General features: G+C 36.4%; 1 long non-coding RNA gene across 2 annotated transcripts in view; it reads left to right on the forward strand.

Annotated features, from left to right (window-relative positions):
- Positions 1-13,449, forward strand: part of LOC117284253 — a 25,493-nt gene that overhangs the window by 4,522 nt on the left and 7,522 nt on the right. For both annotated transcript variants that reach the window (XR_004515344.1, XR_004515343.1), the window contains exon 2: positions 10,326-10,623. This is a non-coding gene — a long non-coding RNA (uncharacterized LOC117284253). The remainder of the gene's footprint in view (positions 1-10,325; positions 10,624-13,449) is intronic.

A 13,449-nucleotide genomic window follows, 5' to 3' on the forward strand; every position in this document is an offset into this window, starting at 1 on the left:
TTTTTTTTTTTTTCATGCCCACGGGGATTCATGGCTGGCTGAGCAGTAAATTCACTCCCAGTATTTCAGCTCACAAATAAAGAGGTAATAAGAGAGGCTCTGCATGTGCGTTGGCCAAAATAGAAAATGGACAAGAAGCTAGCAGAGTTTATAAGTAAACACATCCTACCAGAAGGATGTGATTGCTATTTTGGAAAGAACTGGAAGGTACAGGAAAGTATAGAGGCCATGCACTTTAAATTGAGGCAAACCTTATATAGAAAGAGTCATGAAATGAGATTTGCAAGAACAAACAGTCAATTTAGATTGCAACATAACGTGAGCCCTGGGAGAGAGTATGAGCAAACTGGGGAAGGAAAGGAGAGTCTGAGGATATTCTGCAGAACAACTTAGATGATTATTCCTGTAATTCAGTAAGCTTTCTATTTTAATTAAAAGCCATAACTTCCCAAACATTAAGCACTTAGTGGGTTACATTGAAAACTCTGAGTAGATTTTTGTTTGTTGAGATTTATTCATGGTATGTTTTTGATTATTCTAATTTAAAACCTTTCTTCTTTTTCCATATTGAGATTCCTTTTGTATAAGACATAGGTACGTAGCTATAATATCTTGATATGTAGCTATCTGATCCTAGAAGAGGATTAGGAAATTTCTGGCCTCAGCTTCCACATTTGGAAAAGGAAGTGATGTGGTAGGTTCAACAAAGAATGAGTTACTTTACCTGCCTCCTTTCTGCTTAGATTCAAATCCACTATCTGATTATTTTCAGATGATTTCAGACTAAAAAAAAAAAAAAAAAAAAAAAGATGGGTGGTTTGCTTTCCCTGATAACCCGCTGATCTGGTTACCATTGGAAATCTAGTCAAGAGGTGTATATTTTTTTCTATTGTGAGTGAGAAACACTACAGAACAATTTCAACCCACAGTCACAAGTCTGATCTAACACCAAGGATCTTCAAACAACATCCAAAAGGCTGGGACATGAAGGAAAGCCAGTGGGAAGCCATTGACTACTTATTGGTCCCATGACCTTGGACAGTTTGCTCCTTGCCTGCAGCTTCTTTGTCCCTAAAATGGAGCTGACAAATCTTCCCATCAAATTTTTTTTGAATACTTAAGAGCCTGAGTCAGAGAAGAATTCACATCGGCTCAGACTAAGACACAGAGGAAGAGACCGTAAGAACGATCTCCGCACAACGGAAGACTTGGTGGTTCCCACCCAGCTCTGTATCTTGCAGCTTCTTGTAGGAATTGATTACACCACAGTTTGGTCCACTGCCCAGGCTGCTAATGTGTGAAAGGATTCACAACTTTGTGGAGCATCACACCATGTAACTTGCATTTTAAATTATATACAAACTAAACACAGCAGCCCCAATAACAGACTCTTTTAATCTACTTGGGCTGCCATAACAAAAATGCTCAAACTGGGGGACTGAAACCATAGAAATGTATTTCCTCACATTTATGGAGGACAGAAGTTCAAGGCCAGGATGTTGGCCTTGATAGATCTCTCTGAGCTGCTTGTCGGCCTGCTCACATAACCTTTTTCCTGGAGTGTGTAGAGTGGTAGAGATCTCTGATGTTTCTTCATTTTCTCGTAAGGAGAGCAGGGACATAAGATTAGGACACCACCTCCGTGCCCTCATTTAACCCCAGTTACGTCTATCGTTAACTCTATCTCCAAAGAGGGTCACATGGAGTGATAAAAATTACAACATTTGATTTACTTTTGGGGGCTGTAATTTAACCCAAAACATTTGCTTTCTCGGGACTTCATAAAAGAGCTGCTTAACAAAAGGTAAAGTGGCAAAAGTTTTATTAATGATATTTGGATCCTAGAACTGTTTGGTTCTATGATGGGGAAATGCCATTTGCTGATTCCTACTTAGGATTCCATCTATGCATAGTGATACATCAGAAACCCCTGGGCAACTTTGGGGAAGCAGCTTTAGATGCTATGTTATATACCTTAATTTTGTTACCTGTTCACTCTGCGGCCTTTGACCAATTACTTTTGACCTATCAAACCTCCATTTTTGCTATCTATAATTAGGAATATTAAAGTATTCTTCCTCCTTGTTAAATTATTTAACCTACTACTTACCATCTTAACATATATCCTCTATCTTTTTATGCCAGTATTTATGTATTTATTTATTTATTTTTGGTACCAGGGATTGAACTTGGGTCCTTCTGCTTGCAAGGCAGGCAGTGGAGCCACTGAGCTAAATTCCTGGCTACTCTATCTTTTTATTACACTTTATTTTTCCTCATACTTTTTCACCTATTTCAAAATCAACCCATATTCTACCTCTTGCATGAAGGCTTTCAGGATACAATGAAATATTTTCTCCTATTAGTAAGCCAATAAAAGTTTTATAACACACCAAATTGTTAATTTTCTTCCTGGATTCCCTCACAATATTTTGAGAGCAGAAACTCTGTAATTTTATATGTTATTCCTTTTATTTTCTCAGTAGACCTCTGCTTGTGGTGAAATGTAATCACTGATCCTGGGACTGACTCTAAGTCTTTTAAAAAGTAAATACTGCTTATCCCAGGACAGCTTTGTCAATACCTGGGGATGACTTTTATACCCATCACTGTACTGTAAAATCTCACCCACTCTTCTCTATTTCCAACTTATGAAATATGTACAGTGCTCCCTGCGTTAGGATATTATTTGTAAGAAGAATTTGCAGAGATGGAAGACTCAGCCAGCAGCTCTGTCTTTGGAGAGAACTCTGTGAACAGTTATCATTCATACACAAAGGAACTCAGAGGATTCAGAGCACAGAGGAAGACTGACAAACCGAATCCTCTGTTTCTACACTTTGCTCTCTCCTCCCGCATCTACACATTCTGGTCTCCACACACGTATTCTGCTTCACTTTGCTGTCCGTATGATTAGCTAAATTATTTTTGTTTCCACTTCAGTGTCATCCCCAAATAGGGCATTTTTTTCTTTACCTTCAAACATTAAGGTCAGCCTCTATTTTTTGTGTGTTAGCTTTTGTTTCCTTTTAATACTTATGAAACTCCACATTGGAATTGTGATTTGTTTCTTCACTTTTTTAGTGTCTTTCTTGCTCATTAGACTGTAAGGAAGCTGTATCTCTTTTATTCAATACTATTGGAAGTGCAGATGTAGTCCCCTGAATTATGTAAGAGCCCAATAAACATCTGTTGGTTGAATTAAGTACCAAAATGAAGTGAGCAGAGAATATCCAGTCCCAAAGGGGTGAGAAGAGGACATAAGAACAGCTAACAAGTAATATTTGCTAATAATTATTACATATTACAAATTGCTTTATTTTTCTTTTCTGCCCATTTATTATATGCAGCATTGTGCAAATAAGAAAATATAAAACACAAGGTTAAATCCCTTTTCTGGAGATAAATAGCTAATTCACCATGGGATTAGAACTTATAGCCCAAATCTAAGTTTCCATGAATTTCCATGAAACCTCGATCAGTTTCAGGAATTGTTGCGGCCACCATACATTTTCATTCAAGAAAGCAAATATTTATTACTTCAAAGTATCTTACAGCATCCAACATTCAGAGAGATGGATAAAGACGTTTCTGTTACATCCTTACAAATTCTACTGACTTCTTCATTTCTGCCTTTGAAATATTTCCTCTTATGTTCATGGTGTTTTGTTTTGTCTTTGGTACCAGGTATCAAACTCAGGTCCTTGCTCTTGTGAGGCAGGTGGTGGCACCACTGAGTTAAATCCCTGGACCTATGAAAACTGGGGACTGAAACCATAGAAATGTATTTCCTCACATTTATGGAGGACAGAAGTTCAAGGCCAGGATGTTGGACTTGATAGATCTCTCTGAGCTGCTTGTCGGCCTGCTCACATAACCTTTTTCCTGGAGTGTGTAAAGTGGTAGAGATCTCTGATGTTTCTTCATTTTCTCGTAAGGAGAGCAGGGACATAAGATTAGGACACCACCTCTGTGCCCTCATTTAACCCCAGTTACGTCTATCATTAACTCTATCTCCAAAGAGGGTCACATGGAGTGATAAAATTACAACATTTGATTTACTTTTGGGGGCCGTAATTTAACCCAAAACATTTGCTTTCTCGGGACTTCATAAAAGAGCTGCTTAACAAAAGGTAAAGTGGCAAAAGTTTTATTAATGATATTTGGATCCTAGAACTGTTTGGTTCTATGATGGGGAAATGCCATTTGCTGATTCCTACTTAGGATTCCATCTATGCATAGTGATACATCAGAAACCCCTGGGCAACTTTGGGGAAGCAGCTTTAGATGCTATGTTATATACCTTAATTTTGTTACCTGTTCACTCTGCGGCCTTTGACCAATTACTTTTGACCTATCAAACCTCCATTTTTGCTATCTATAATTAGGAATATTAAAGTATTCTTCCTCCTTGTTAAATTATTTAACCTACTACTTACCATCTTAACATATATCCTCTATCTTTTTATGCCAGTATTTATGTATTTATTTATTTATTTTTGGTACCAGGGATTGAACTTGGGTCCTTCTGCTTGCAAGGCAGGCAGTGGAGCCACTGAGCTAAATTCCTGGCTACTCTATCTTTTTATTACACTTTATTTTTCCTCATACTTTTTCACCTATTTCAAAATCAACCCATATTCTACCTCTTGCATGAAGGCTTTCAGGATACCCTGAAATATTTTCTCCTATTAGTAAGCCAATAAAAGTTTTATAACACACCAAATTGTTAATTTTCTTCCTGGATTCCCTCACAATATTTTGAGAGCAGAAACTCTGTAATTTTATATGTTATTCCTTTTATTTTCTCAGTAGACCTCTGCTTGTGGTGAAATGTAATCACTGATCCTGGGACTGACTCTAAGTCTTTTAAAAAGTAAATACTGCTTATCCCAGGACAGCTTTGTCAATACCTGGGGATGACTTTTATACCCATCACTGTACTGTAAAATCTCACCCACTCTTCTCTATTTCCAACTTATGAAATATGTACAGTGCTCCCTGCGTTAGGATATTATTTGTAAGAAGAATTTGCAGAGATGGAAGACTCAGCCAGCAGCTCTGTCTTTGGAGAGAACTCTGTGAACAGTTATCATTCATACACAAAGGAACTCAGAGGATTCAGAGCACAGAGGAAGACTGACAAACCGAATCCTCTGTTTCTACACTTTGCTCTCTCCTCCCGCATCTACACATTCTGGTCTCCACACACGTATTCTGCTTCACTTTGCTGTCCGTATGATTAGCTAAATTATTTTTGTTTCCACTTCAGTGTCATCCCCAAATAGGGCATTTTTTTCTTTACATTCAAACATTAAGGTCAGCCTCTATTTTTTGTGTGTTAGCTTTTGTTTCCTTTTAATACTTATGAAACTCCACATTGGAATTGTGATTTGTTTCTTCACTTTTTTAGTGTCTTTCTTGCTCATTAGACTGTAAGGAAGCTGTATCTCTTTTATTCAATACTATTGGAAGTGCAGATGTAGTCCCCTGAATTATGTAAGAGCCCAATAAACATCTGTTGGTTGAATTAAGTACCAAAATGAAGTGAGCAGAGAATATCCAGTCCCAAAGGGGTGAGAAGAGGACATAAGAACAGCTAACAAGTAATATTTGCTAATAATTATTACATATTACAAATTGCTTTATTTTTCTTTTCTGCCCATTTATTATATGCAGCATTGTGCAAATAAGAAAATATAAAACACAAGGTTAAATCCCTTTTCTGGAGATAAATAGCTAATTCACCATGGGATTAGAACTTATAGCCCAAATCTAAGTTTCCATGAATTTCCATGAAACCTCGATCAGTTTCAGGAATTGTTGCGGCCACCATACATTTTCATTCAAGAAAGCAAATATTTATTACTTCAAAGTATCTTACAGCATCCAACATTCAGAGAGATGGATAAAGACGTTTCTGTTACATCCTTACAAATTCTACTGACTTCTTCATTTCTGCCTTTGAAATATTTCCTCTTATGTTCATGGTGTTTTGTTTTGTCTTTGGTACCAGGTATCAAACTCAGGTCCTTGCTCTTGTGAGGCAGGTGGTGGCACCACTGAGTTAAATCCCTGGACCTATGGCATTTGTTTTAACTTACTTTGGCCTATTATTAACCAGATAAGGAATATTAAATTTATGATAATATCTCACATCTCCATGCACTTTGCATATTCTCCAGCAATTGCTTGGATCACTATTAATTTTTTGCTGCACCAGAGTTAATTCTTTTATTAACAACTCCAGGTTTTCAATGCTCTGTCTAGCCGATGTCTCCTGATTTCTTCTTTCCATTCCCCTTATGTATTATTGAATTCTCTAAGTGAATTATTTAGCTCTGCACAGCTTTTTGAAATGTGATTTGCATGAAACACATTGTACAAACTAAAAGCATATCATATTAAAGTGTCTATAATTACTTGAAGAAAATGCCCCACGGAATGCACTGTACTATATATATAATGGTTGTGGGGAAGTTTTGAGTTCTAATGTGACAGTAACTCCAAACAAACAAACAAACAAACAAAAATTATAGGCAGTAATTTGACTTGCATTTAAAGTGATAAAATACTTTTATGTGCCAAGTGAGCTTTTATGTTTCTTTTAAACTTTCTTTTTCTTTTTTACTGTGAAAATAATTGGAAGAGGAGAAAGAGAAATTTCCCTTTATTTCATCTTTATAACTGTTTTGTGGGTATTTTTGTCCTCTTTTACAATGAAGTCCAAGATTTTTCTGTGAAAGCAAGTCAGAGGTTATTTGACTTACAAGCCATTTCTGATACTGATTCTGGCCTTTTTCTAGAAGTCTGCATACTGAGTAGGTATATCACATGGGATAGAGTGTGACTGGGTGGATAGAACTTTCCCTTTTATGACTTATGTCACTGAGCTGAGCCAAGAGTGTGTTTTAAGAGGACAGATACAATGGTAAGTCAGAGAGTGTTTCCTCCTAGAACATTTTTTCTGGAACTTGAACCTGAAAATCAGGGCTTCCTGACTAGTATCATTTCTCTTAAAATGGTGTCAGCTCTAGCTGTTGCCAAAATGCTAGTATTCAAACTCCTTTGCTTGACTAAAAACCTTTGGTTATCTAACCTTACTTCTGGGCCCAACCTAACTCCCATGTTTTCTCATTCTTTAGTCATGATGAACAATTTCCTTTAAGTTCCACTGTAATTCTGGATTGTTTGATATATTTATTCAGTGTCAATGTGCTTCTGGATGGAAATAAATTGGAAATGGAATGGATTGGAAAGTATTACACACTTCATTTTTCTCAGGAAATTAGTCTTGAGAAAATAAGACCTCAGCCAACAAAACCGTGGCTAGTCTTTCAGGGTAGCAAAAGACCATGTGTGACAAATGTTAGCTATCTTTGTTGCCTCTAGGTTATAGAATACATGGCATCTAACAATAATTTCCCTTTCCTCAATGTGGGGTTGAGCTGTGATTGCTCAGGGGAAAGGTCATGTTAATCTTAGCAGTTTACTTGTCTTGTAGAAAACATGGTGAGTAGGTTTGGGAGGGCACATCAAGACCTGCTTAGATTATGAGAACAGACAACTTGTCTAGAACTGAAACACAAAGTGCACAAGCCCAGCTGTGGTGATGTTTGAATCTGTACACCAAAGGGAGCAAGGAATGAAAGCTCCTCCTAGAGAGAGAAAAGAGGAATTCAAAGTGTGTGACAGAGGAGCTTCTGAGAAACTTGAACTGAATTTTGAAGAGACAGATCACTGTGAAGGTGGTCCTAGGACAGGGAGATGGATAGAAGGGAAATTTACACAGGACAGACCTTTGTAAAAGCGTATGTCCTAACACACACACACACACACACACACACACACACACACACACTGACACACTGTTAGTGCTTTTCTGAAATTAGTTTTCTGTAAATCTATAGCAAAGAGATTTTGCAGGTGTGCTTCTTAAGTGAGAACGCCTGATTTGATGGAGGCAGAGAGCGCTGCCTCACCCTCGGGCAGCCAAATCTGACAGAGGAAATAGAACTTCTAACCTCGACGACACATAGAAGTTTCCAAGTACTACAGAGGGCAGAATTCACTTTTTAAACCATTCTACGTGGTTGCATAATGTATATTGCAGACTCAATTGAACAAGGTTATACTATCTTTTAAAATTTGCAATGTAAATTAAGTTCATTTTCAAAGCCTACGTCAAACCTTCTTGATACAGTTCTAATTCTAGCTGGGAATGATTTTATTATACCCTTAATAGTATCTTGATATTTTCCAACTTTGTCATTAATTCAACATAGTTTGTTGAATACGTACTGTGTGCCAAAAAAATCTTTTAGAATGCTGAAATGAAGAGGCTGACATAATTGTATATGCTAAGTTTCCACATAGTCTAAGCCTGAAAGTAAAAGTCCTCCCTTTGGTATAAGTGACACTCAATTTCTATTTTAGCTTTCTGAAGTCTGGTTCACAAAAATGATTTGATTTTGCTAAATTCAATGAAAAATGCTCTTTGCTAAAAAATTACACTATACTCAAAGAATTTGCAAAGTTAAATTTGCCTAATGCAGAGAGCACTTAATGTAAATCAAGAACAAACAGGTAGGGCTGGGGATTTAGCTCAGTGGTTTGGCGGCCTGCCTAGCAAGTGCAAGGACCCGAGTTCAATCCCTGGTAACCAAAAAAATAAATAAATAAAAAAGAATAAACAGGTATATCCTGTTTTGCAGATCTTGGCCATCAACTCTTTATTATGATAGTAATATATGTTGACATTCAAATACCAATTTAGAAATATATCTTAGGTACCAATGTTTTTCTGTTCTTAAGAAACATCATATTATAAAAATTGTACCATAAAAGTAATATTTTTTCAATGTGGGAGTATGATTTGAGGGGCTTAGATTCTTCATTAAAAGTTCAAATATTATGCATTAGATTTTAATGACAACATTTTAAGCTAATAGCATATAATGCTTAAACTATAAAATTTTAAGATGACTAAGAAGGTCCAGAATTTTGTTACAGCTTGCTCTTGACTGATACTAATGATGTCAACTTTGTTATCATTAATACCGACATATGTATGTGACTTCTACACATTCACACAATTTTATCATCTCCATCTCTTTTTGTTACCATAACGAGGCATGGAGTCACTGACTCAAAGCTACTGTGACTGTGAGGAATCATGTATTCCAGATCATCTTGCTGGTTTCTTATCATTATCAGAATGATGCAATGCATTTTCTCAAAACAATGACAGCCCACATTTGTTAAATTCTTACTCTTTTCCAGGAACCTTATAAGCACTTTTATGCACAATATTTAATTTATCATCGCAGCAGCCCTGTGAGATCAGTAATGATTTTAATTCCACATTAGGAAAGATAAAGTGGCTTCCAAAGTAGTAAATAGCTACCCTGGGATTACAGTCCCAGTACTGTTGTCTTTCTAGCTCTTGGTCTTCACCAATCAGCTGGAGGCTTCTTTTTAATCAACTGGCATTATGAAAATGAGATATGGGAAATACTTTGTCAAGATGATATAGCTTATGAGGAAAAATTAACACATTTTGAAGTATAATAAATTTGAATATTATATATATGAAAGAAATACATATGGTAATAGGTACTGTTTTAAACTTCTAATTATTCCATATTGAAATACTCAGGACCACTGTGATTTACTATATCTAAGAAACATACTTTTTTGTATTTTAAATCACCTTTCTTTTCATTGATTTTGGATGGAATTTATAGTTTGTTTCATAATTGTGCTACATACTTCTTGCTTTGGCACTTTTTTATCAACAACAAGAAAAAATACATTTTGTTTATGCACTAGGCCAAATTATATCTCTGCATATCATTTATTAGCTGGTAGTTGTTTCCTAAAAATAATTTGGCTTCTTAATAATGTTATGCAGTCTCTTGTTCAATTTATTATGCAGTGGACAAATATGAGACCTCTGTAGTTCCCGTTAACCAAGCTTCATTCCTATAAAGAAGTTACCTAGCATCTTTAAAAATCAGCTTATTTACCTATAAGATGTGACTTGTACTTAGCTCAGAAAAAAGAACCTGAAAAAAATGTATGAGTTTTTAAAATGTCCCTTACCAAATTGAGGACATTTCTTTGTCTTTCTTCCTAGTTTGCAGAGAGTTTTCATCAGGAATGAGTCATGAATGTTGTCAAATGCTTTCCTGAATCAGTTGACATAATCGTTGGTTTCTCTCTTTTAGACAAAAGCAGGATGCACTACCTGGGCCTCTATTACCTGCTCCCCAATAGTCTGTCTGACATTATCATTTACTAGTTTTTCTTTTTTTCTGCTTCAGGTTCATCATCTCCTTTTTGTGCTCTCGGGCCACCTCATGTTCCCTGTCAAAGTCTTTCAAAATATCCATAAGGCTAATTATTAATCATCTTCCACCTGCTGGGACAAAATACGCAGCACTCACAACATAAAGGAGAGGTTTATTTTGGCTCCCGGTGTAGTCCAGTTGTCTGGCTCCGAGAGAGAACAATATGGTGGAAGGCGTGGCAGAAGAAAGCGGTGCAATCTGTGACAGCCGGGAAGCGGAGACCGAGAGGAGGAGCCAGGGTGCAGAATGCACCTTCCAGTCCTCAGCCCCAGTAAGCAGCCTCTTCTGACCAAAGTCCGCTTTGTAACAACACAATCAACTGTGAACCCTCGCGATTAAATCATCTTAAAGAAGTCCCCCCTCTGAACACTCGAATAATTTGCTTTTCTCTGTTAGCTTCATTCTCATGGTTGCAGGGGAGTTTCTCTTTGTGCCTGAGGAAGTAGAGGAGAACAACCAGAGAAAGCCCGAGGAAAGAAAGATGCACTTTGTGTGTGTGTGTGTGTGTGTGTGTGTGTGTGTGTGTGTATACGCGTGTGCGCGCGTGCATGTATTGTTACGGGAAAAAGCTGTGATTGGCTAAACTTGAGTTGTGTTTCTAAACTTGTTGTCAAGGGTAATATGACATAAGGCATCTGTCTCCAGATTCAGAACCAGGTGGATCCTGGGTTGAAATGAGATCAGCTTTTTTTCATTTTTCTCTGTTAGCTTCATTCTCATGGTTGCAGGGGAGTTTCTGTTTGTGCCTGAGGAAGTAGAGGAGAACAACCAGAGAAAGCCCGAGGAAAGAAAGATGCACTTTGTGTGTGTGTGTGTGTGTGTGTGTGTGTGTGTGTGTGTATACGCGTGTGCGCGCGTGCATGTATTGTTACGGGAAAAAGCTGTGATTGGCTAAACTTGAGTTGTGTTTCTAAACTTGTTGTCAAGGGTAATATGACATAAGGCATCTGTCTCCAGATTCAGAACCAGGTGGATCCTGGGTTGAAATGAGATCAGCTTTTTTTCCAAAGTACTGTGCTTTACTAGAAGAAAGGGATGAGGAAGATGTGAAACATTCACAGGTGTTCACCACTGTGCTTTTTTCAATGTGGCATCTCCACGACACACATTTATTGGCCAGGGACCTAAGTGGCCAGATGTGTCAGTTCACCTTAAACCATCTTGAAGTAGGATTCACTTTAAAAAGTTGGCATAAACTCACTCTTGCATGTTGTTTTGGTGTCCATTGAACTCTCTGGAAATTTTGTTAACATTATTTTTTGTTCCCAAATCTTTTCAATTAACCACATTGTAAGCTCTTTCTGTATGCGCATAAAGAGAACACTCGGACTGCCACAAAGTTTATTTATTTTAAACAAAATTGCTTTAATCAGCAAAAATAACTTCTCTATACTGGCAAAGCTCTCCACAGCTTACAGTAATTTTAGAAAAATATAGAGTTTAGAAAAGATACCACGAATGAAAATAAATATGAGATTTTTAATGGCTAAAAATAGCAATTCCAAGAAACATTTTTAAAAAGAAAGCTATTTAAAATATTAAATTTCCTATTGGTTATATCTGAGAAGTCAAATTATGTATAGTGAAACAAAATACAATTATATTTATATTACATATTTTAATTATTATTGAGTAATTCTTTAGTTATCTTAATATATAAATATTACAGATGTGTTATTTAATATTTCATTGGCTATTTACAACTAAAAGATAGGATTTATTATCCCACTTTACAGATTTAAAAAAATCCTAAATTCTCAGTATGTTAGGTAGTTTGTTCAATATCTAGCCAGTATATAATGAAGTGCGGAAACAGACTGACCTCAGGTTACCTGATTCAAAATTTCAGCTCTCTGTGTTAGACAACAGTGTTCTTCCAAGAAACTTGAGACTCTTTTCTACTGAGTCACATTATCATACTTTCTCAGTCACTTTTCTCCTTTCTGAGACACAATACTTGACACCTGAAACTTAAAGCGAGATGCTTTTATTTTGGCCCACTGTTACAGACCATGGTTGGGCAGCTCCAGTGCAGGAAAGGCACAGCAGAGAGGCATAAAGGAGAAAAGCTGCTTACATCTTGGAGGCCAGCAAGCAGAGACAGAAAGGAGGAACTGCGGGGAGAAATAGACCCTTCCAGGTTACATCCCAGGGACCTTGCTCTTCTGATCAGACCCTCCCTCCTAACAGCAAATCAATAGTATCACACCCAGGATTCAACCACCCTCTGAAAGCCCCGCCTATGAGCTCATGAGGCCTTTCAGGGATATTCGTGATTTAAAACAATACACACACCATCTACTAATGTTCTGTCAGGGTGACTGCTTCAAGATTGAGTCTGGCTCTTTAGAATCAGAAGTTCTTTTGTATTATCTTTATAAAAAGTCAAGATCCAAACCATTGAAGCAAAGGAATATTCACAAACTAATTTTTATTTTGCTTATTAACACAGACCCAGGATTAAGAATAGAAGTCAGAAAAAAAAAAAGAAACAAAAAAGAATAGAAGTCAGCTAGTGAAATATAGAAAAGGAAATGCATGTTTAATATTAGAAGATTGATCCCTATAGTAAGAATGATTCTTTGCTACCCAAGAGAGGTAATTAATTAATTCCAGATTTAAAGCATGTTATTGAAAATACCACAACTCTACATGCTATAATGACACTAGGAAATTCTTTGATGCTGTCCTGTGTAGCAAAGATTTCAAGTAATTAAAAACAAAATTCATTTTATTACAATGAAATGTTTCAGAATAATGTTATTGTTTTCTGTAGCTTGAAATAAAAAAAATTACACCAGAAGTTATGAAACTCAATAAAGAGAAAGAAGCAGCCAATGATTTCTGAAGAATGAAGAAATAATGCAGGAGAAATGTTCTTACGGTTTTGCTCTAGATAGTGACATCAATTAATTCTCCCATTTGTGGGAATAAAAAACATTTGAATTCTATATACACTATTTATGACATGTTCTGCTAGCTGATGTTTCTACTATTTTGTTAGATGAAACTGGGCAAATCACTTTACTTCTCTGATTACTTTATATTTTTATATTTATATATATTTAAAACATATTTATATATAATATATATTTTT

This window comes from Fukomys damarensis, unplaced genomic scaffold, assembly GCF_012274545.1.
Source record: "Fukomys damarensis isolate Sample0158 unplaced genomic scaffold, DMR_v1.0_HiC HiC_scaffold_35, whole genome shotgun sequence".
Classification (NCBI taxonomy): domain Eukaryota; kingdom Metazoa; phylum Chordata; class Mammalia; order Rodentia; family Bathyergidae; genus Fukomys; species Fukomys damarensis.